Here is a 25,096-nt window from a genome sequence, read left to right as displayed (position 1 = left end):
ATTTCAATATTAATTTGAAATTGCAAACAGTTCACATATTTTTCTTAATAAATGACTCATAAATGAGTGTATGTTGAATCGTATTTTGAATACGATTCAGCATACGTATACCCGTACGGGTATGCCTCGTATACCCGTAAGTATTTTGATTATTTGATACGATCAAAAATGACAAACTATTACTACTATATTGCTCATAACAGAAGTGGCTTATAAGACATTTCTCAGATTTAAGAACAGATAGTAAGCATCAGGATATCAGAAAGACAGCAGGTTAAACGATGGGACTTGAACCCGCTATCTCTACGCGACAGAGCCCGCTCGGTCGAGCGATTCAGTTGAAGAGGATGTATATACTTCTCGCTTTTATCCTCTGTATCTTGAGAGAGATGAGCTGAAATTATAGAATTATCGTGAAAATAGCTGAACAAAGAAAATTCAGCAAATAAAGGATAAAAAAAAAAGTGATTTATAGCCTTGTTTTCAATGAGCAGTGCCGCAAGCAACACATAAAGTGTGCCAGTACCAACACCTTCGGAGAACATCACATTTCGTAAGGTACTTATTAGATAAAAATACCATCAGAGATAAGTAGGTAAGTGTGTATTTTGTTTACGTCACACTAGACAGTCTGGGAAACATCCCGGCAGATGATCCGAAGACATGCAATCACAATTTTGATCTTCTGCAGAGGGGATTGTTCCCCTGTATTGGTAGCCCGACGAACTACGTCCGAAGTCCAGCATTTTACGATAAAGTTTAATGAGAATCAATACCGCACACCCCCGGACTTTGCTTTCTTTAACTCGCCCCCTTTTTGTATGTATTCCCAAACTGTAAATATTCCTTAGTGTTTATTTTCCCCTTTTACTTTAATTTTACCTTTTTTCATGTACGTTTTTATTACTTGTAATTTTGTTATTACCTAATAATGGCAAAGTGCCATTTTTTTTCTTATCTCACTAACTCCATTTTGATCCCAAAACTTTATTTTTGTCATGTATATCTCTTAGTCTAATTTCAGGATGAATGGGGAAAAGGGCCGTAAGGTCTCAGACACTCAGTTCCATTACAACGAATGAGCCCTCGGACCTTGCTCAGACAGACTGCTCCAGGTGGTCACCCACCCGCACACTGACCGTAGCTTAGCTGGTGATGTTTGACTTCGGTGATCTGCTGGGAATCTTGTCTTAACGATCAGTCCACTGCGGGACCCATCAGTGATTAGAAAAAATCCTTTTGCTGTCATGGAGGCTGCAAAAGAAAAAAAAAATTGATTTTGTGACAAAAACAGACGGATGCGATCCCAAGAGTCCGCCCTCTCTTATAAAAAGGACAACACTCGCTCGTGGTCGATCCACGCATTAAATACGCCACTGACTCAAATTTGTAGGACACTTCTTCTGTTTGTTCAATGTTTACAGGTAAGTTTACTTTTCTTTATGTTTCAGCAATTTTTAATAATTTTTAATTTTGATTTTTAAATAAAAAGTTGTTCCAAGAGTCTCTACTGCTTCGTAACTTTAAATAAATTTAATTTCAAATGAAACAAGTTTTACTCAATTTCTTAAATTTCGTGAACTAGGATTTCGATAAATTAATTTATGAATGTATGAAATTTGCCATTTTGATTTTATTCTATTAAATTTTTGGTTAGATTATTTAGTACTAAGGCTTAATGCTAGTTCCAAATGTCTCACTTGGAAGGAACTAGCAGCCAGACTATTGTTGAACGGAGAATTTGGAAGGAACTATCAACCTTTTCTTGATTAACAGGCGTAACCAGAAATGAATTCTGACTGTAAGGACATCGCATCAAGATGTATTTGTTATTTGTATTATATTCCGTAAACTAATTTTTAGTAAAATTCTTTAGGCGCAAAATCTATTTCTGGCTGTAAATTTCTAGTAAATTTCATTACTCTTATTACTCTGCAAATTGATTATTTACAGTATGTTTTTCATGAAATAAATCATTTAACGAAGGATTTTTAAAATTTTGTTATCATTCTTAAATTTTATCTGCCAAGAGCTTTTTATCTAATTTCCTATCCAAAAAATACTTTAGTAAAAGATTTCGTGTGTTTCAATTATAAAATATATATTAGAAATTATGTAACTACGTAGTTTTTGAATTTATTTAGATAAATAAAATTATTTTTGATAGTTTTTATTAAATTTAAGACAGCTATCTACATTAAGAAGTTGCTCTTTGTTTTTTCTGTTATTTTCGGAAACTAGACTTCTAAAGTTGTTATAAAGAAAGTTAACAAAAATCTGGTAAAACGAGTTCTTTTTAAATTCGGTTTGACTATGTTGTCTGAATTTCGAGTTTGTGTTAGTAATTTTAAAGTCTTTAAAGTATTATTATGTATACTATATATTAAATCTAGTTACGTCTCAAATTTGAACTGTTAAGCTTTTATTGATTGTAAATATTGGATTTTTTAAGTAACACCTCGGAGTGTATTAATTATTGAACTTGAATTGCATTTCGTGTCAGTTAGAAATTTTTTTAAAAGGTCTTAGAAAAATTTTTAAGTCCCATCAATTTTAGTTAAGATGTTTAAGAAGCTATTAGCACTTAGAAGCATTTTCACGATTTATTTCGTAACTAGTCTGCGTCAGGTTTAAACTGTTATTCAGGTAAAATTTAATTTTTCAGTGAGATTTCTTTCTGTTTTAACACAAATCCTGAAATTGGCAATTTGTTTTCTTTCAGATTTATACATCACTTCTACTGGAACCTTCACCTATGGTTTTTTGCAAGAAACTGAGCCTCTGGTGCAACAAGTTGAAGCAGGGCTCTATACAGGTCAAGAACTCTTTATATTTTGTAGAATTGTTTTAGTTTGTACACTTCACATTAATTGCCTACACATTGTATTAGACTGATCCAGATATTTCAGATCTTTGATGTTACTTTCCTTTTTTTAAGTCTCTCCGTACTCGAAATTTTAACTCTAAGTAAGATGTTGAACGTTTTATGCAGTCATCTAGAAAATTGTAAGATTTTAACTTTTAGATATTTTACTGTCTATTTCAAGTTATCATTCAGATTAGTCTGATTGGAAACATTGGGCGATCACTTAGTCTTTGGAAATTCTTACCTAATTGTTAATTTTGCCCAACTTATCTAAATATAGATTGACTCAATAGTTAGAAGCAACTAGTATTCTTATTGTAAGAAAGTGTTTAAAATTTAGTTCTTTCAAGCTAAACACATTCGTTGTAATTCTTCATTAACGTGTTTTTAAAGAGATTCAACTTTAAGATAAGGGAGATATTCTGAAAACTAATATCTAAATTTTTGCCTGGTTCCATTTTTATCAACTTTTTGTATTGCGTTTTTGCAAAACGTATACAAAATTCAGTGTAGTTAAGAAATATCTGAAATTGTGTAAGATATAATTCATAGTTGTGTGTGTTCATAGTTGTGTAAGATAATTTTCTTTACTGATAAACAAAATTGAACGGAAAACAGATTTTCTTAATGTAGTGAATGTTATTTAATAACTAACGAAATTTAAGATTGTAATCTGACTTTTCGTTTCAAGCAATTTTCCAAGAATAAAATCTGAAATAAAACTGTTTAAAATCTCTCTTGAGAATTGTATTTAATAATTCGCAAGTATCTGATTTTGAGTATTTCAAACTAAGCTCTTAAAATCACATCGTTTGATACGAAATTTGTAGAAAATCTCTAATTAAACAGTTATAGGGTATTGATAAAAAATACAATTTGTTTACTTTCATGTTAAACTTTATTTTTAGTTATGAAAAATAAATGGACTTTGTAAAGAAAAAAAGGTTTACAGCTAAATTAAGCCCCTCCTAGCGCAGAAGTGATGGAGACTATAAGAATGTAGAAACCTAAATACGATTTTTGCTTCAAACTTAATTAGATAATTAAACATTTTTAATAGTCTATATACTTGCAATAAAATAAGTTAATAAAAGCAATTCTAATATAAGCACTTAAGGGTTCTTCGTGTTTTGAAATTAAATCCAATGAATTTATAGTATTGTGGTGTAATTGCAGTTGAAAGTAAAATTTAATAAAACAAATTGTCAACAAAATGCACACTTGGCTCGGGAATTTTCAACGTAATTTTAAACTAAAATAAAAAAATTATTTTAGCAGGTGCTAATTTTGTCAAGGTAATGCGCTATTGAGTCTAGTCAAAGTACTTAACGTAAATTGAAGATAAATTTTAAGTCTATGACAAATTTATGAGTTTTAATGATACTTATTCGCTGCTGGAGTATAATAATGACTAACAGTTCAGTTCAAACAAAATAATGACTAACTATTCAGTAATCACGTAACACACCTTAACATTAACCATAACACTAATTCGCTGCTTCAGTGGTAGAATAAGTATAAGAGTAAACTCCTTTTTTGAATAAAAGTAAAATTGGGATTGGGCTCAATAGAAACTGTTGAAAAGTTAGTAAATTAACCGGGCAAATTTATTAAAAAAAAATTTGAATTACGAAATCTTTGTAGTAATTTTGTTACAAAAGTCACAGTGAGTTCTTCAAAGTAAAAACTAATTTACAAATGACTATGAAAAGGATCTTTTAGTTGCAATTGTCGTAAACTGAAAATAACTTACAAATTGCGTTTATTACATTTGAGAGCACTTACAGCAAACTTCATTCAAACCGTAAGCCTAAATTCCATTTTACAGAGAATCAGATTGGCATTTCGTTCTAGCCCTACTTTAATGTTAAAAACGAAACTAGTAGAAAATTAAGCTAATGAAATTTTATATGTAGAAGAATTATTTTTTATATTTGAAAAATTACTTTAAATAGAAAGTAAATATAAAAAGATGTTTTCAATCTCTTGTATTTCAATGTCTTGTATTTGCTTGAAACATTTTCAAACTTCAGTAATGCAAAAGTTGCTCAATTAACGTATCGTCTTGCGTTTGTAGCCCAGCACATCTCATAATACAAGCCTTCGAGCTATACAAAGCTATTTGTAACTAAAGGAAAGACCCAGCGCATATGCAGAATATTTTTAATTCAAAAAATTAAATGAAATTTGATCATAAACATTAAAAGTTTATACAATTTCCAGTTTAACAAATTTTAACTAGAGTAGGCGAACCTTCTTATAAAATCAAAAGGCTTGAAGTAATTTCTGAAAATTTACATGATATTTTATTACTTCAGGAAATTAAATTCTTACACAGGTTTCCTCTAAAGTAGTTTTAAAATGTTTACCTGAAGTGTTTTTTAGTTATAATAGGTCAGCAGTGCTATTTTGTGAGAGGTCAGACTCTAAAGTACATAATACAATAATTCATAGTTTGATTTACAAAATTAGGAGTTCAAGTTCTAAGGAGAAAAAAAGGATTAAATTTTTTGCTTTAATATTACTTTTAAACACTTATTTCGGCGGAGATAGTTTAGAGATTTTTAAATTTCAATCTTAAGCTATTGAGTCTTTTCTAATCTTTTTCAGAAGAGCTTTTTAACCTATCATTCGAAACCAGACTATAGCTGAACGGAGAATCTCACAGGATGAAAGGGACTATCAACCGTTTCTTGATTAACAGACTCAACCAGGAATGAATTCTGACTTTAAGGACATCGCATCAAGGTGTGTATGTTATCTGTAATATATTCTGTGAAATATTTGTTTAGTAAAGTTCTTGAGGCTCAACTCTATTTCTGGCTGTGAATTTTTAAGCAAATTGAATATTTAAAGTGTTTTTTTCATAAAATAAATCATTGAACGAAGGAATTTCAAAGTTTTGCTTTTATCATTCTTACAATTTCGGGCAAGCTTTTTATCTAATTTTATATTTAAAAAAACTTGAATAAAAGATTTTTGTATATTAAAATTCTAAAATATATATATTTGAAATTATGTAATAAAACTACGTAGTTTTTTAATTACTTTGATAAATTAAACAGCGACAGTGTTAAGACAAATCTTAAAATAAAATTACTTTTAACAGTTCTTATTAAATTTGAGACACTGATCTAAATTTAAAAGTCGAAGTTAGCTTTCAGTAAATAACAAAGAGAACTTTAAAACTTTTTTTTAAAGAAAGTTATATATACTTCTGTCTTTAGCCATATTTTATTTAAGTACCATTGTATAAATAAAATCATGATACCCCAGATTCAAATACTATATATTAATCTAGTTAGGTCTCAAACTTAAACTGTTAAACTTTTATTAACTGTAAATATTTTTTTTTCTAAGTAGTTCCTTGCAGAGTTCTGAGTAAATAGTAATTATTGAACTTTAATTGCATTTCGTGTGAGTTTAATTTTTCTTTCTTACAATGACATAAATTTAAGTCTCATCAATTTTAGTGACTGTTTAAGAAGCCTCAAGTTTTATTTTTAAGATTCATTTCGTAAAAGAGTACACGTCAGGTTTAAACTGTTGTTCAGCTAATATTTAAGTAATTTTTAAAAGAAATTTCTATTTGTGTTTATCTCAAATTATGAAATTGACAATTTGTTTAGTTTTTAGAATTTGCCACTTCTATTGGAATATTCACCTATGCTTTACTTCGTGAAACTGAGTCTCTCATGCAAAGAGAAAAATCTTCTAGAATCTGCACAAAATGGTTTACTACATGAAAATGAGTAGCAGACGTAACGAGTTGAATAAGGACTCTATACAGGTCAAGAACTCTTTATATTGTGGAATTGTTTTAGTTTGTACACTTCACATTAATTGCCTATACATTGTACTAGACTGATACAGATATTTAAGATCTTTTGTTACTTTCCTTTTTTTTAATGAATAGTCTAGAGAATGTTTTTAAAACATTAGGATGTAATTAAAAACATTTACTTTAAATTTTGGCTGTAATATTCCTATATTATGAATGCCAAAGAGCAGATTTTTATGAATTTTAATTTTCTATTTATTCTTTAAACCTTCACGGCCAACTCTTTAATATGTACAACATTCAAATAAATATTGGTTAAAGCAAATACTGTTAGATGCAAAAATTATTTTAACAAAAATATCGGTCATGTAGATAAAATCTCCAGATACGTTGATTTCCTCACCACCGAATATCGAAACTAGTGAAAAATTCTTTCCTTAGCCAAAATTTCAATTCTAAGTAAGATGTTCTGGAACGTTTTATGTAGTCATCAAGAAAATTGTAAGATTTTAACTCTTAGATATTTTACTCTCTATTTAAAGTTATCATTTAGGCTCGTATGATTGGAAACATCGGGCTATCACTTAGTCTTTGGAAATTCCTACCTAAGCGTTAATTTTGCCAAACTTATCTAAATTTAGATTGATCCAATAATTAGAAGCAACTAGCATTTTTATTATGAAAAAGTATTTTTTTTAAAAAATTCAGTGCTTTCAAACTAACTGCATCGAATGTAGCTCTTTATTAGCGTGTTTTAAAAAGCCATTCAAATTTAGGATAAAAAGGGTGCGATTCTAAAAAAATTCAATTAGAAAATTTCTCGAAACTTTATTTAATTATTAAGTATTTTTGGTTGGAAATTTTTACTATTTTTCTCGATGCACAAAACAGACTAAGAATACCTTTAAAGTCCTACTTAATTCAGAAGTATCTGATTTTGTGTATATCAGAAACTGAACTTAAAACCACATCGTTAGATACAAAATTTATAGAACTATAAAAGGGCATTGGTAAAAATAAAATTTGTTTACTCTCAAATTGAACTATATTTTTTGTCATTAAAAAGAAATGGATTTAACTATAATTTTTTCCACTTAAGTTAATTTCTCGCCTAGTGCAGATCTGAGGTAGGCTATGTGAATGTAAAATCCTAAATACAATTTTTACTTTTAAATTTAACTATAAAATTAAGCATTTTTAATAGTCTACATACTTACATTAGGATGAGTTAATATAAAAAAAATTCTAAAATAAGTACTTCTAAGCAATTAGTCTTTGATTTAGCTTAAATCCAAGGATTTTATAGTATTGTGGTGTAATTGCAGTTGAAAATGAAATTTAATAAGACAAATTTCCAACAAAATGCGTTCTTGTCTCTGTTATTTTAAACTAAAATAAAAAAATTATTTTAGCAAGTAGCTAATTTTGTAAAGGTAATACGCTATTCAGTCTAGTCAAATTACCCATGGTAAAATAAAGATAAATTGTATTTAGTCTATGACAAATTTATGACTTTTAATGATCCTTATTCGCTGCTGAAGTAGCAAAATAATGACTAACTGTTCAATAATCACGTAACATATCTTAACATTAATAAAAACACTAACTCGCTGCTTCAGTAGTAGAATAAGAATAGTGTACAACTGTGTACTTTTGAGTAAAATTATAATTAGGATTGGACTGAATAGTAACTGCCTTAAAAATTGGTAATTTAACAGGAAATTTTATGTTTAATATAAATCACACTTTTAATTACTAAAGTTTTATAAAAATTTTGTTTCAAAGGTCACTTCAAAGTAAAAACTAATTTTCGAACGGCTGTAAAAAAGATCTTTTAGTCGAAATTCTCAAACTTGAAATATTTTAAAAACTGCGCTTATTTCATTTGAGATTACTTATAACAAACTTCATTCAAACCGTAAGTTTAAATCCATTTCACCGAGAAAACAAATTTGGCATATAATTCTAGTCCTACAATATTTTCTTCTAGTTTTGTTTTTGACGTTAAAGTTATCAAATATTATGTGTAGAAGAAACTTATGTTTGAAAAATTTATTTAAATAGAAAATAAATATGAAGAGATGTTTCAATGTCTTGTCTTGCATTTCAATGTTTTATATTTGTCTGAAATTAAAATTTAAAATTAAAGCATTGCTGAATTTACGTATCGCCTTGCGTTTGGAGTCCCGCACATAAGCATAAGAGCTTTTGTGCTACACAAAACTATTTGTAACAAAAATAAAAACCCAGTGGTTATGCGAAATATTTTTAATTCAAAACATAAGTAGAATTCGATCATAATCATTAAAAGCTTGTACAATTTCCAGTTCAAGCCTTTTAATTTTATAAGAAGGTTTGCCTACTCCGGTTGAAATTTCTTAAAGTAAAATATCGTGAACATATAGAAATCTTCAGAAATTATTAGTTCAGCAAATTAAATTCTTAAACATATTAAAGCATATTAAGTGGAAATCTGTATGCCTGAAGTGTTTTATAGCTATAATTCCCAGACAGTTGCTATTTTTTAAACGGTACGACTCTAAAGTACATAATAAGATAATTGAAAATTAAGAGTAAGTTTTAAGTAGCGTTGCAGGAAAAATAAAGGTTTATTTTACTTTAAAATAACTTTTAAACATTAACTTTGGCAGAGACAGTTTAAAGATTTTTAATTTTTATCTTTAAGCAATTGAGTCTTTTTTTATATATATAGATAAACTTTACCCTGTCCTTCGAAGCAGGAGAACGATCAGCCCGATGTACTAAGATAAATGTTTAGTAATTATACTTTCTTTGAGAACTTTAGCTCTGTTAGAGTAATTTAAATGTTTACCCCCCATAAATCTGCGATCTATCGGAAACTCGATATAGGGACATAGTTTTACAACCCAGGTAAACTTGTGTGAAACGAAAAATTCCGAGACAGCTCGACAAGCGTAGAGTTCGAATTGGTATCGGTAGACGGCCGTTCTGCTCACTCTTCGAGCCCTACACTCGTTCAGCAGTTTCGAAGCTTTTCGATTCCCTTGTGTACCCTGCTGCAGTAACAGTGTCCCTGCAGTAAGGGCCGGGGTGCCTTTTGGAGTTCTGGGGGTCCTGGACTGCGATGCTAGATTGCATGTTCGTGACCTGAAGTCTCCGAAGAACTCTAGCACTTACAGCCGAATAGCCTAGATGCTGTTAAAAGTAACTTTTGAACTAGAGCGTTCATCGAATTTTAAAGGGCTGGGTAGTAAGGTCCTGGACTGCAATTTTACATTGCAAGTTCGTGCCCTGAAAATCCCCGGCACTTTAAAATTGCTTAGTAGAACTAGACCACTCGTAGAACTTTAGATTACGACAGTATGTAATCGTTTAAAGAACTCGTCAAAAAAGCGATCGAAGCGTTATGTGGATTAATGTGACGAATGCTCTTAAAATTAGAGTTAAAAATGTAGTCTAAATTTAATTGTAAAACCTTAGGCATGCAATAAATTTAAATAAGAAAGTTTTATAAAAAAATCTTAAAATGAAGGTCTAAACCTTTAAATATATAAACTACTTAATTGAACTTTTATAATTGCCATTTTTTAAAACAATTATGACTGTGCAGATAAGTTTTGAATCCGACTGTTATTAATGTTATGTGCTAAAACAGTTAATAAAAATTAGTTATTATTAAACAATTAATAATAAAACAGTTAATAATTCTAGCATGCCTTAAGGTAAAACTTATCCGAAGTTCGATTAATTTGACAGTATTTGCATTGAATAGATTTTCTAAAGTTTCAATTTTAAGAGGTAAAACATTTTTGAATAAACAAAAGGGAATTTTTAAATTTTAATAAATACAGTACAGAACCCGTTATCCGGAAATCAGAAAACCGGAAAACCAAAAAACCGGAACGAAATTCGATTAGTTTTCCCGTCATTTTTTTTTTTTTTTTAAATTTTTTTTCCTCATAAGATTTTAGGACTTTTCGTCCTTTTTTGAAAGATGTTTACCTTACCATCATTTTGGAAATAATCATTAGTGTATTACTTCATCGTTTTTTCTTCTTTTTAAGATTATTTCCAATTTTTTTTTCATTTGGGTTTAACTATAAAAAAAACGGCTTTTTGTAGCGATTCAGAAAACCGGAAAAATCAGTTATCCGGAATATCGATGGTCCCGATCGTTCCGGATAATCGGTTCCCTACTGTACATTATATACGAATCTTTATACGCCTAAATTTAATTGAAATGTTTTTAATGTATGGAAAATTTACCTTCAAACAAAGAGGCAAATATAGTGCTGCGAAGTAAATTGATCAGCAATTTTAAATTCTTATTCACTTCAAACTTAATTTTAGTGTTGAAATTAACGAAATTGCGCTTTCCTAAAGCTAAAATGTTTTACTTAAATATCTTGTATCAGCTAGATTAGCATGACTGAAACTGTTTTGAAATTTTATTTTAATTGAGTACTGAAACAGTATGTAGTTAATAACAAATGTATCATATTTCTTTACATTACAATGGTGTATGAAATTTAAACTTTAATGTTTTGTGTCTATGTTATATTGGTGTAAGTGGATTGTTACGTGCCTTGAATATTTATTAGTTTAAAACCCTTTTGTGTACACAATTCTCCACTAAAAATGCTCTTAGTATAAATTCTTTTTTTTTTAAATGAATACTGGCTTATACTTCTAGTTTATTTAGTAGTAAATCAAAGATCGCTGAAGAAGTATAAATATTTTTAAAATTCTCTAAGATACATGAAATGATTTGTCGAAATAAAAAATTTCTAAATTTATTAGTCAGCTCTTCGTCTTAAAGCTTAAGTTTTGTTCCCTGGATTTCTCAATTTACTGATACATTTTAATTATAAATATGATTTTGTTTTGTAAGGCAATGCAGTTTTATTTGTTCGGTAATAGTTTTCTACATTTAAAAACACTTTTTAATGGTAATAGGAAAACTAGTTTAAAAATTAGACTAACAATGTACCCTGTTAATTTCACATTTTTATAAATAAATACTTATTTTTGTTTAAAATTGATACAAAACTTTTAAATTTTTATTGTAGCTTAAGCTTAAAATTGAAGTTGACCGATTTTCAAAATGACAATTTGAATCCAATGAAGAAACCCATTTTCCAAAATGATTCATTCTATTTTGGCTTTCATAAAATGAGATTATGAAAAAATTCAGATCTGTGAAATAAAATTTTAAACTTTATTGCTAAAATCTTAAATTTTTTAAAATAACCGAAGAATTACTTTCATAAAAATATTAATTTGCGTTACTTAAATATATTGCATTCAAATGTTTATATTTAAAAAATAATTTATAAATTTTTATTACAATAATTTTGGATATAATCGCTAAATTAACACTATCTCCCTTTGCTAATACAATTATCTATTAATAAATCCCCAGCTGAAGAGTAACAAAATAGTAATAATAATATTTGTTTAAAATTTTTCCTTAAACAAATTTAGTGGCGAATTTTTTTAGTATTTTGCATTGAATAATTTTGTAATGAATGAACTATTGTTGGAGTCTTAAGAAATGCTATTTGTAAAAGTGTGTTCTTTGTCTTGAACAGAAATAAAACTTGTGTTTAGTTTATTTTTTGGTCTTTTTATTAACAAATTTGTTAGGTTATAAGAGTCGAACATCAGAGTACAAAACGTTCTTAGATTGTCAGTCATTTAGATTCCGTCCATTATATTGTAGAAAAGTTAATCACTTTAAATGTACTGTGTTTTTTACGTTGCAATTTTATTTAATTCAAATGTGGTAATTCAACGATATTTTTTTTTGACAGCAAAATCTATTTTTCGATAAATATTTATTTTAAACGTTATAAATGCAAGCAACAGATGTTGGAAACTTTCCTTTTGTAAAATGCTAATAAACTTAGAAAATTTTAAACTATTGAATCTTTAACTATTGAATGAAAATTTTTTTCACTATTTTTGACTTTTATTACTTTTTAAGCTATTGAGAAAAATTTGGAATTTTAAACTACAACTACTTGAAAATTTTAACAGTTATAAATACAAGCAACATATGTTAGATTTTTCACTTTCGATTTAACTTTTCTGGTTTTTGAAAATTTGACTCGTTAAGACTAGAAAATTAATTTTTGAAATTTTGCGAAACTAAATTTAGAATTGTGGGTCATACTTCCAAAGGCCATTTTTCTTAAAATGCAGCATGCTTTTTTTTGTAGTTCAACTTCAAATTAAGCATAATTTTCGGAATTGAAGAATAGTTAAATTTATGCTGAATTAAATCAAGCAACCTCAGCGGATAGTTTTAAAGCATAACTTTTAATGATTTCTACCTTTATAGATTTATAGTATTGTTTGAACGTTAAATCTTATTAAATTTATAGACAATATTTTAAATTTTTAAAGAATATGAAAATAGTACTAAAAATATTGAATGGAAATTTCTTGCGATTTCGTTTTATAGTATCTGATTTCTTTTAACTTATATAAACATTGAATTTTAAATTTTCCGGTAGATTTTACTATTTTATTTTGAATATTATATGTAATACTCATATTTCTTGATTCTAATACAAAGTGTGTGTGTCACCAGCTCTCGTATTCTAATTTTTAGATAAAATGCAAATACTTTTTTTGAATTGTTATGTTGAATGCATAATATTAAATAGTTATGAAGTAAATGATATATTCTTAATAACATATTCTATTAATCTTAGTGTTTTAAGAACGGGTTTATTAAATTTGTTTAACCTGCTGAAATACGCTTAATCTCTAAGAAAAATTAAAAAATTGTGGGTTTTTGAAAATCTGTAAATCTGCTTAATATTTAATGAGATTTATCTTCGGTTATAATCGCAGTAAATTTAATACATGAAATCGTATGAATTTTTTAGAACCTTCAATAGGTGTTAATTACTGATGTCTATCGTGAATTTAAATAAGCGAAGTCCTTCGAAAAGTTCAATAAAGTAAGCGAAGTCCTTCGAAAAGTTCAATAAAGAATCGTTTGCATGCCGCATTTGTTTTATTAGTCAATGGCATTTACTTGTTGTTAAAAAATAACTAAGGAATACTTTATTACTTTCAAAAGTCGAATACATATAAAATTAATAGTTTATGAAACTGATTAATTTAGGAAATTTCCTTAATAAAACTGCTTTTTAAAAAAGACTTTAATACACAAGTTTAAACCAAATTTAAATACCGTTTGCTAATGATTTTAACTTGATGTAATATTCTTTAGATCTCGAAATTTGGTAATGAAGTTGTTCAAAACAACTCAATTAAAGGAAATAGTTAAACAGCGCTATCGAAAATATTTTGAATATAAACTAATAAAAGTATTGAGAGTTCCAGGCAGCAATTAGAACTTCGTATAAAATAGTATTAATTAAAGCTCCCAATGATTATGATGGAAATAAAATTGGACTTGTGTTTCTTTAGAATTTATACCAACTACCGCTTCTTGGACAAATCACTGAGGGAACGGGATCGGTTGAAAACCCGTAAATAGCTGTGAAGAAAATAAATTAGGAAAGCTCGCGTGCTAATCTAGGAATTGCATCTGATTTAGTAGTTTTCATGCTCAATGTTACGAGTATAGATGATCTTTCCTCTTTAAAGTCATATTTGTTCTGCAACTTTTCCAAACAAATTATTTCTTCTTTCTAACAATTACATAACCATTTAAGTTCTGAAATGTTGACTAGACCCCACTTTTTCTTTTTTTTTTTTTTCATTTTGTTCTAAAAGATTCGTTTCTTTTCGGCACGTTTTGATATCCAATTGTCACTTACTAAAAAAAATTGTCTAAGTTATTTGTTGAACAAAGGAAGTGAGAAATACCTTTTTACGTTAAAATCATAGCAATCTTTTATCTTTAACTCGCATTCTTTCATTAGTTTTTGAAACAAAATTGAATGAAACAAATTTTTGAAACAAATTTTTATAATTGAGCAAATTTTTTCTAAAACTCTTCTAGAAAGTAAAACATATTTTTGCAAGATTTTTCAAGATTCAGATAAAATAATTAAGTTTTCCCAACTTTATCTTAAGAGAAATTCTAAAATTGTTTAAAACTTCAATAATTATATTTATTGCACTGTGATTTCAATAAAATACAAAGTATACTTTTTATGACTACATTCTATTTTATAGAAAATTCAATTGATATCTAATTGATTGAATTGTTTTAATATTTTATACTTATCAAAACAATCAAGTCCCTGACAGACGATAGTTAATAAATTCCTTTTGTATAACAATACTAGTATATCATGTAATTGTATTTCAAATTAAATATATATATAAAGCATTAAAAATTCCTTTAAAACTTTAAAGTAAACACTGTACAAGGACTCATTTTTTTTAGAGATAACTACGATTGAGTAATTATAGATTCTTTTCGAATTGAGGTACAATGGCATGAATCAAGTCGGATATTATGTTTATACAAACGGTAAGGAGGTGCTCTTTTTTCCTTTTCCGCGATTTACAAAGTATGCTTTTTTTTTTAATATCAGAGAAATTATCTTATTACAAAAGTATTGAGGTATTAAAGGTTTTTAATTATGTTAGAGAAAGGAAAATGAAACTCACCCTATTCAACCAATATTAAATTAAGTACGATATTTCTTTAAACAGTCCCTTGTATAATAAAATTTTTTACAAACCTTAACAAAATAGAATAGTTGACATTTGTAATTCGTATAAAAAAAAAATTATTGAAATTTGACGTAAGGATTTCAGATTTCTTCCTCTACCAAAATATCATTCGCTACAATAGTAGACTTAAAATATTGGCTTCATGTTAAATTTTCTGCTAAAGAAAAAACTTTGCTAAACTTTTTTGGAAATTTAAGCGCTGGTATAACTTTAGAATACAATCTTTAAAATATAACTCTATAAATTTCAAAATTAATATTTATTCCTTTCAAATTTAACTTACAAAAAATATTTTGAAAGTGTATGTATTTCAAGATCAGCAATCCTAAATATATATTTGAGATGCGCATCGGAATATATTACAGTCGTTCATTTCGAACTTAGCTAATAAATAAAATATTTTATTATGAAAGAGTCTGAAGTGTTCAAGTTCAGCAGACGCCATCCTAAATAAATCTGGGATGCACACCGAAAAAGATGATAGGGTATTATTATAAAACTCGTCAGTCCATGAGATCTCCCTCCATATTAGCCGTAATCCATAAAACCTTTATATATTAATAATATCCCTCCTTTTATGTAAATGGTTGTTTTTGATAAGTATTTCAAAATTATGTGCATACACAGGGGTCTGTTTAGAAGAAATTTGAGTCCGTTAACGGACCAAAATATCTTTTCATAAAAACGGACCCTTCACAAAATATTTTAACTTAAAAACGAACCCTTCACAAAATGATTTTTCTTTTAATCGGACCCTTCACAAATTTGTTTATCTTTATTATTAATTTGTTAATCAAAGAAACCAGTAAGGAAAGCAAGAAAGATTGATGTAAATGAATTAAGTTTTGTCCTCGGGCAGACGATTCTTCCATTATTCGTCCGAAATGAATATTCTGCGTTCAGCAGTATAGGCTAAATATCAAATATTTGTATGTTACATCTCTAATTTAGAAGCAGCAATTTCCGTTTATTTTTGAAAATAAACAGCAATTAACTAAACAGAAACAGTATAATCCTGTATCTATTTACAATTTAAAAACTCTTTGAAAAGTTTTTTGCAATAACCGGACCCTATTCGCACAAATTCATAAAAGCAGGATCCTGGTTAAAATAATGTGATTTAACGTTTATTTTATATTCACAAATTACGAGTAATTTTTTCACAATTTTGAAAAAAAAGGACCTTTCACATAATGTCTGTACAGACCCCTAATACGACCTGATCTTATCAGAGTATAGTAAAATTTTCTCCGATATTTAAAAATTTAAAATTTTCAAAAATATATTTTAAAAGTTTCAAAATTTACATTTAAAGTTAAAAAGAACCAACAATCCTGAAGTTTTCAGTTCTCAAATGAATCAGCTTTTCATACTGATATAAATTATTGATTTTATCATTTCAATAAAACATTTCTTTTTTCTGTTTATAAATTTATAACGATAACGCAGATTTTATATGTGAATATACTTTTTTTTTTACCAAGAACATTTTTAAATATACTTTGAAATTGTCAGCTTATAAAATTAAATGCAAATTATACTTAAATTTTTTCAAAATTTTTAACAATCATAATTTAGATAAATTTAAATTATACTTATACTGATCAAAATGTAGCCGGTTTGAGTACCGTTAAAAAATACTGATTTCTAATACTGACCAAATGATAGTTGGATCGAATATACCTTTAAAAACATTGGTGGTTCAAGTACTGATCGTCCCGCAGTGGACTGATCGTTAAGACCCAGCAGATCACAGAAGTCAAGCACCACTGGCTGCGGTCAGTGTGCGGGTGGGTGACCACTTGGATCAGTCTGCGTAGGGACCGAGGGTGTGCGGTATTGGTCCTCGTTAAACTGTGCTACCGTAAAGTGCTAGACTTCGCGCGCAGGTCGTCGGGCTACCGAAGCAGGGGTGCCATCCCCTCCCGGAGGATCAAAATTGTGATGGCATGTCTTCGGATCATCCTCCGGGATGTTTCCCAGACCGTCGCCAATAGCCCATTGTGCAGCTCTAGTGCGACGTAAATTAACAACAACAACAACAAAAATCAAGTACTGATCAACAAATACATGGCTTCTAAAGATGATCAGATGATAGTGAGTTCGAGTTTAGATTAAAAAAAATGAAAAGTCGGTTTAAGTACTGATAAAATAACTGGTTTGAGAACCGATAATAAGAGAATGGGTTTAAGTTTGAAACAAAAGGAAGGTAATTGGTCAAATGTAGTGGGTTCATGCACCGATTAAATGAGAGTGGGTTTGAGAACTATATAAAGGATAGTTCGTTCAAGTATCTTTCAAAATATTGTGAGTACTGATCAATGATTGAAGGTTTGAATAAAGGTAAGTGGGTTCGAGTACCGATAAAAAGATTCGAAATTTGACCAAATGATAGTTGGTACGAGTGTACCCATAAAATCATCGTAGGTATTTATGAAAAGGATTTCTAAAACTGATCAAATGATATTGGGTTCAAGTACCGATAAAAATAGTTAGAGTACTGATAGTGGGTTTTTGAGCATCGATAGTTTTCCTTTCCCTGAAACAAAAAAATTTGGTTATGAAGCTGGTTAAATATCACGAAAGAAAAAAACCTCATCTGAATTTAAATCAAATAAACAAAAACACATATGTACTTAAAGTTATCAAATGTGTTGTCCCCCATAATTGGTTGGGGTGAATTAGGTTCATCCTTTACCAGAAACCAAAATTCTGGTTATGAAGTTGGTTCAATCGCGAAGGAAAAAACCTCATCTGAGTTTCAAATCTCAACATTCGGATAAATGATTCTTAAAAGTGTGCAGATTTAAAAAGAGAAGAACTGCTCAAAAAAGTAATTTCAGTAAATATTGCTGAAAGAAAAGGGGGGAAGGAAATTTCAGAAAATGTATATGACGTCATGAACGACGCAAGTCGCTTGACTTGAATCCGGGTGAAAAGGGAGAAGAATGCAAGGAATGCAATAGAGCTCGAAAACGCGTGTCCTTTGGAAAATGGAATGGAGGCGAGAATGATTTCTTAGGAGAAAAATATTCCCCTCAGAATTCCGCAACAATTATTATGCGGCGGAGGCAATTAGAATGCGAATCCTTGCAGAAAACGGTGTTGTTGGATTATGTGTAACGCTTTCTCCGGTAATTTCAATTCAGTCTATTAAATTATGGTGAAGAACAAAAAAAAAAAAAACTGCAATAGTTTAGTTCTTACGCAGCCTAAGAAACAATGTCTTTCTTTATGTATATGAATGACCAAAATCTAGAGAATGTCAACAATCAAAGAGTAGCTTTGGTGAATGTCCTTGTTATATCCGATTTGATGTTGATATTGTTATATTAATTCGATATGTTCGGTGTACTGGATAAATGCATACCGGGCAGTGACCTTAAGAAAAATTGATTTTTGGCATACCGGGCAGTGACATTAAAAAACATTGATGCAGGACATACCGGGTAAATGTATATCGGTCAGTGACACTGAACCTTAAACAAAACACTGATGCAGGGTATACTGGGCAAATGTATACCAGTGACATTGAACCTTAAAAAAACATTGATGTAGGGTATACCGGGCAAATGTTTACCGGGCAGTGACCTTAAAAAACATTGATGCAGAACATACCGGACAAATGTATATCGGGCAGTGACCTTAAAAAAACATTGATGTAGGGTATACCGGTCAAATGTATACCAGACAGTGACAGTGGACCTTAAAAAACATTTAAGTAGGGTGTACCGGGCAAATGTATACCGGACAGTGTCACTGAACCTTAAAAAAATATTGTTGTAGGGCATACCGGGCAAATGTATACCGGACAATGACATTGAACCTTAAAAAAACATTGATGTAGGACATACCGGGCAGATGTATATCGGGCAGTAACCATAAAAAAACATTGATGTAATGGCATACTGGACAAGTGTATACCAGACAGTGACATTGAAACTTAAAAAAAAAAACATTGGTGTAGGGTATACCGGGCAAATGTTTACCGGACAGGGGCATTGAACTTTAAGAAACATTGATATAAGGCATACCGGGCAAATGTATATCAGACATTCAAACTGAACCTTAAAAAAACATTGATATAGTGCATACCGGGAAAATGCATACCGGACAGTGATATTGAACGTTAAAAAAGTATTGATGATGTAGGACATACCGGGCAAATGTATATCGGGCAGTTACACTGAACCTTAAAAAAAATCATTGATGTAGGGTATACCGGGCAGTGACAGTGAACCTTAACAAAAATATTGATGTAGGACATACCGGGCAAATGTGTACCAGGCAGTGGCACTCATCTGGACCTAGTACGTATATATATTTCGGACATTTACCAAAGCGTATATATGATTCACCCGTGGAAGTCTACAGCCGCCCATTTCTATAATTTCGCATCACCCTATCCTCGTATAAAAGTTTGCAATACAATTGCTGGAAAATATTATTGATTTCGTGCCTTGAAGTGTTTTGGCCTTAGACCACTTTTTTTCATGACCAGAGAATAAAATACACCTTGAGTGCTTTACATGAAAAAAAAAATATGATGTTTAACTTTATGAAGAAAGAGCTCCATGAGAAAAAGTCTCTAAATTTTACTTATTTGCCTAGAGAAAAACTTAAAATATTTTGACAGAATATCACTTTTTACTTTTATTTTTTTTTAAAAAAAAAAGAAAAAAAACTCTTACGTTTTTCTAGATTGAAAAATAACAATATTTGAAAAGAAAATTAAAGTCAATAAATTTTGTTTTTGGACAATAAAAAAATTCTGAATCATTTCGGTTAAAAACTATTTTTTAACAAAACTAAAACGAAAAAATAAAGACCTTTGATTTTTTTTATTGTGAAATATGACATTTCAAACTATAAGAAGTAAAAATTGAATCCTTGAAACTTTGTTTCTGGTGGGTGGGGGAAATCTTTAATTATTTTGGCTAAAAACCACAATTACTTTTTAATTGACCACAAGCAAAAAGCATATTTTTTTATGTTAAAAAATATCACATTACGAGGAAATAAAAGTGAGGCCAAGAAACTGTGTTATAAAAAAGCCTAGGAATATTCTAGTCAAAAACCATTTATTTTTTTTAAAGACAAAAAATGAAAAATACTCCTAATTATTCTTTCTTTTTTTTTTTCTTTTTTTTTTTTTTTTGATAAAATTTTATCCAATATTATACTTTAGAAACGAAAAACCAAGAAAACGACAGTTCAAAATATTTCTATGGTGGCGACATCTATTAACAAAACACGTATATCGTTAGTAACTTACAATTATCCTTTAAATATTCTTTTTTTATATTTTTCTACATTTAGTTCTATATAACTATAGTTTCTAATAGAACTCAAAATTAATTTTAATTAACAACAAAAAAATTATTTTTTCCCGTCAAACTAAAATATAAATATTACATTTTGAATTCTAACAGTTTTTTCTACATATATCATTTAATTTGAGTAGAAACTTTCGAACTGCAGATATGTGGTCATCATACATAGTATTATCTGAGTAATTTTAATAACTAGTCACTCTTTTGATTAAGTCACTTTGCTGGATATGGGACTTAAACTAAGTTAGTTTGTACAAAGTAAATTTTTAAATGAGGCACTGAACACTAAAAAGGTTCCACCAACATTCGATGCAACAGTTCTTTCTCCCGAACTGTCAAAATGTAAAAAAAGGGTGGGGTCGAGCAGTCAAAATAGTATAAGAAAATAATATTGTCCTCTTGCAAAAGGAAAACACGTGAAGGGAAACAGTATGTGTTAAGGATAAAATTGGGGATTTTTATCTACTTTTTAACACTAAAAAATGTGGTGAAAAACAGCATCAATATGAGAACAGTTTATTTAGTTGTATTCTATTTCACGCAAAAAAAAAAAAAAAAAAAAAAAAAAAAAGAAAAAAAAGCGAAGTAATTAGCAATATTATTTTACGCAAATACATTCACAATTTTTATTTTTTATTTTTTCTTTTAATAAATCTTTATATTATTAATTAACTTTTTTTCTTCTTTCACTTTTGCGTGAGTCTCAAGTTGAAACACGAAGTTTATATTAATTTGGTAACGTAGAAAATGTAGTATTATAGTTTAAACATAATTGATATTTAGTGCAAAAGTATGCAGAATTTTTATTTATTTAATATTTGTGCATTTAAATAAATGCAAAAAACATTAAAATAATTACAATAAATATTTAAATTTTGTGTATTAAAATAAAAGCACTTGCATTTATCATATAATTCATATTTCAAAAATAGTATATTTCTTATTTTTCTGCATACTTTAATATATTATTGTTCTGTGAAAAATTATATTTTAACATTGTATAATAACACAATTAAATGTTGTATTGTATGGTGTATTGTATACTAAATAAAAATTTTAAATTTTATTTTGCTGAAATTGATGATTTTTTAAAACTTTTCTAATAATAAAAATTTTCTTAAAATGACATAAAATTCAATAATAGAACTTGAAAGTTTAATATGATCTAATATTAAAATTATGCGAATCAGTAATAATCGTTTTATGCATTAGCTATTGATGTCTTTAGCACTGTAAAATCAAAGTAATTAAAAGGAATTAGAACATTTAATTTTAAGAAAATTGATTTTACAAAACCTTTTCTAAAATTATTATAACTATATTCCACATTTCTTTTGAACTAAATAATGTAATAAAACAAATAATCATAAATGTAAATAAAACAATTAGTAATTTAACTTTTAATGTCTGTCTGTTTTATTAGATGCAAATAGTATTGTACAAATTTAATCGTATCACAAGTAAATTTTCATGAAACTTAAGAAAATATAAATGAACTTGTTTGCTTAAATTTAAGAAATGCTAAAGTTCAATTAATTATAATTTTAAGTAGAATTGCTTTCAAAACTTTCCTGTTTGAAAAGCAAAACCATATTATTAATGTAGTAGTAAAATGGAATAACTTAAAGAAAAACAAAAATAATAATCGATGATCTTAAATTTTTAACTTCGGTTAGAAAAATAATTTTCTTAATACTTTGAAAATATTGATATTGGATATCTGCAACTAAAAACAAAACAATTAAATTACTAGCTAGGCTTTAATACAAATACAAAATAACTTGAAGAAAGCTTGGTGCGAAAAAAGAGCGAAACTCTTGTATTTGCAAATTTTGCCACGAGAAATAGTATTGATAGCGCTGGCATAGCTACTGATAGCTACTTAAGTAGTTTCGTATACTAGCGTGTTTGTGCAAGCTTTGTGTTGATATATATATATATACTATGTATTAAAATCTGCTCTCACCGAATTTCATCACTGAAGCTACTACGTGCACTATTGAACGCACTTTTAGTACAATGCGACGCATCAAAACATGGAATCGGTCTACAATGTCTCACGAGAGAGTTTGAGCATGCTCAGTGTGCATAAGAAAAGAATCAAATATGACTCAGAATTCATTGAAAAAGTTATAAACAGATTTGGACAAGACGATTACAATTCTTGTTTGATTAATCAATTTTTTAAATGTTATGTATCAATAATTACTTAATTATTTGTTTTTGAATAAAAATATTTTTAATAAAAAAAATTATAGGGTTTTTTATATGATTTTTTATTAAAATTATTTTATAAAAATATTTTTAATAAAATTTTTCTTATAATTTTTTGTTAAATGTTTTTAATAAAAAATGCTTTAATAATTTTTTTAATACTTTAATAAAAAAAGCAAACCAATGACTAGCAATGAAAAAACTTTTAAAACGAAAATATAGTTACAGTTTTAAATTGCCTTTGCATTAGAAAATGTAATTACTGTTTCCTTAAATGCTTTAATGCTTTAAAAACACACAAAGATCATAAACTTTTTTTTTATAAATGATTAATTTATTCAAATAACATAAAAAATATTTTGAATGATATTTTATTGGAAAGTTATTTACTATTTTAACGAAAATAGATAACATCGCTAAGAAAATATATAAGTGACACTTAATTTCATTTTCTAAAAATTTTTGTATATTTTCTGCCTACAACCAGTGAACCTTTAAAAATGTATCATTTATGTTTTAAAAAAAAAATGATGATGTGTGTCATTTTTAAGTGCTTTGTGGATTATACACGAATTTTCTAATTCACACTTAGTGTGCCACTGAACTCCTCAAATAATCAGGAGTTTAATAATCAGGAGGATATAATCAGGAGGATATAGTTAAAATATATCGACAAATTAACTAAAACTGAAATCGCTAACTTTTGCATTATGTAGAGACTGTTTTTCTTTTTTTAAAGGAACCAAATATCTTTTTATTACATATAAAAAAAATATATGATAAAATAATATTTTTAAATAAAAATAATTAAAAGATCCTAGTTGAAATTACAACATTTAGATCTTAAAGTAGTTAGAACACAAAAGAGAAAACAATATACAGGGTGTCTCAGTTAAACATTTCAAAATTCCTAAGAGGGGTAGAGTGCATCCTGATGACTCGAAATCATATAGCAATGCGGGGTCGGAAATGCTTTCCAGAGGCGGTAAATGGCGTTGAACGAAAGTTCTGAGCTTTCCAGAGTGTTGGCCTCTTCGGTCACCCGACCTATCATGTCTTGCTTTTTATTTCTGGGGTCACATGATTGTTGTTGTTGTTAATTTACGTCGCACTAGAGCTGCACAATGGGCTCTGGGGTCACATGAAAACGCTGGCTTATGGCACTCCTGTTGACAATGCTGAGGAGCTAGTTGTAAGAATTGCAGTAGCTGCCGGAGAAATTCGAGATATGCTTGGAGTATTGCTGAATGTTCGGATGTCCATGAGCCGGAGATGTGAGGTGTGCATTGTAGCCGATGGCAGAAACTTCGAACCTTTACTTTGACCCATGTACCTTATGCTTATTTCAAATAATTATTTAAACGATTTTTCACTTGCGGTCTCTTTTCTTTATGGTGCTTCTGTGTACATTACCGCTTCAGGAAAGCATTTCCGACCCCGCATTGCTATATGATTTCGAGTCGTCAGGATGCACTCTACCACTCTTAGGAATTCTGAAACGCTTAACTGAGACACCCTGTATATTGATCTAACTTCCAATAAGAATTATGAAAACAAATGTGCATTTAAGCTTTGAAAAAATATTGTTCTTCTTTTTAGTTTTTATAGTTTTCTTAAAGCAAAATTATCTGTTTGACGCAAAATAAATTAACAGTAATAATTTTGGGATGTCTGAGGTTTCATACCGGTCAAGAGTAATTTTATTTATTTATTTTATATTATTTTTTTACATCTTTTTCAATATTTTAACTTGAATAAAGTGTTCTATATATGAAAATTAGTATTTTTCTTGGGGAAAGACCGAATATTAGCTAAAAAATGAATAACTCGACTCAAGACTCACCTCGTAACTCTCTTTACTATAAACTTATAATTTTCAAACTCGGCCAGAAATTAGAACTCAATATAGTAAACAATTTTACCAAAGAAAATTTTTACAGACTAATTAGGGGACCCACAACGGGCCAAAATAAGTTCCGTTAAATAACCATAAGAATGTTCTTTGGGCTAAATATTCGTGGACGCAGCGTGCGCGTCCGAGTTTCGATACCGGTAGAGGGTTAATTTTTCGTATTCATTTTATTTTACATTATTTTTTACGTCATTTTCAATATTTTAGCGTAAATAACGTGATTCTTTCCCATTTCAAAAGCTGTCTCTAGTTTACCATAAAGGAAAAAGAATGGTTGCTCTATTATAGAATTTTCTTTTTTTCAAAGTAACAAACCGCATTGTTTAAATACCAAACATCAT

The 25,096-nt window shown here is 28.7% G+C and overlaps 1 long non-coding RNA gene across 2 annotated transcripts; it reads left to right on the top strand.

Annotated features, from left to right (window-relative positions):
* Positions 1-839: 839 nt before the first annotated feature.
* LOC122272267 (uncharacterized) lies at positions 840-12,243 on the top strand. Of its 2 annotated transcripts, none has more exons than XR_015435032.1 (4): positions 840-1,424; positions 2,723-2,815; positions 5,477-5,614; positions 6,503-12,243. It is a non-coding gene; the product is annotated as an uncharacterized LOC122272267 (long non-coding RNA). The 2 variants fall into 2 exon arrangements; XR_015435031.1 differs by having other exon boundaries at positions 6,496-12,243.
* Positions 12,244-25,096: the final 12,853 nt, after the last annotated feature.

The sequence above is a fragment of the Parasteatoda tepidariorum genome, chromosome 7 (genome assembly GCF_982258835.1).
Source record: "Parasteatoda tepidariorum strain Cologne lab strain chromosome 7, Ptep-v5.0, whole genome shotgun sequence".
Taxonomy (NCBI): domain Eukaryota; kingdom Metazoa; phylum Arthropoda; class Arachnida; order Araneae; family Theridiidae; genus Parasteatoda; species Parasteatoda tepidariorum.
This window is presented reverse-complemented; position numbering and strand designations above follow the sequence as displayed.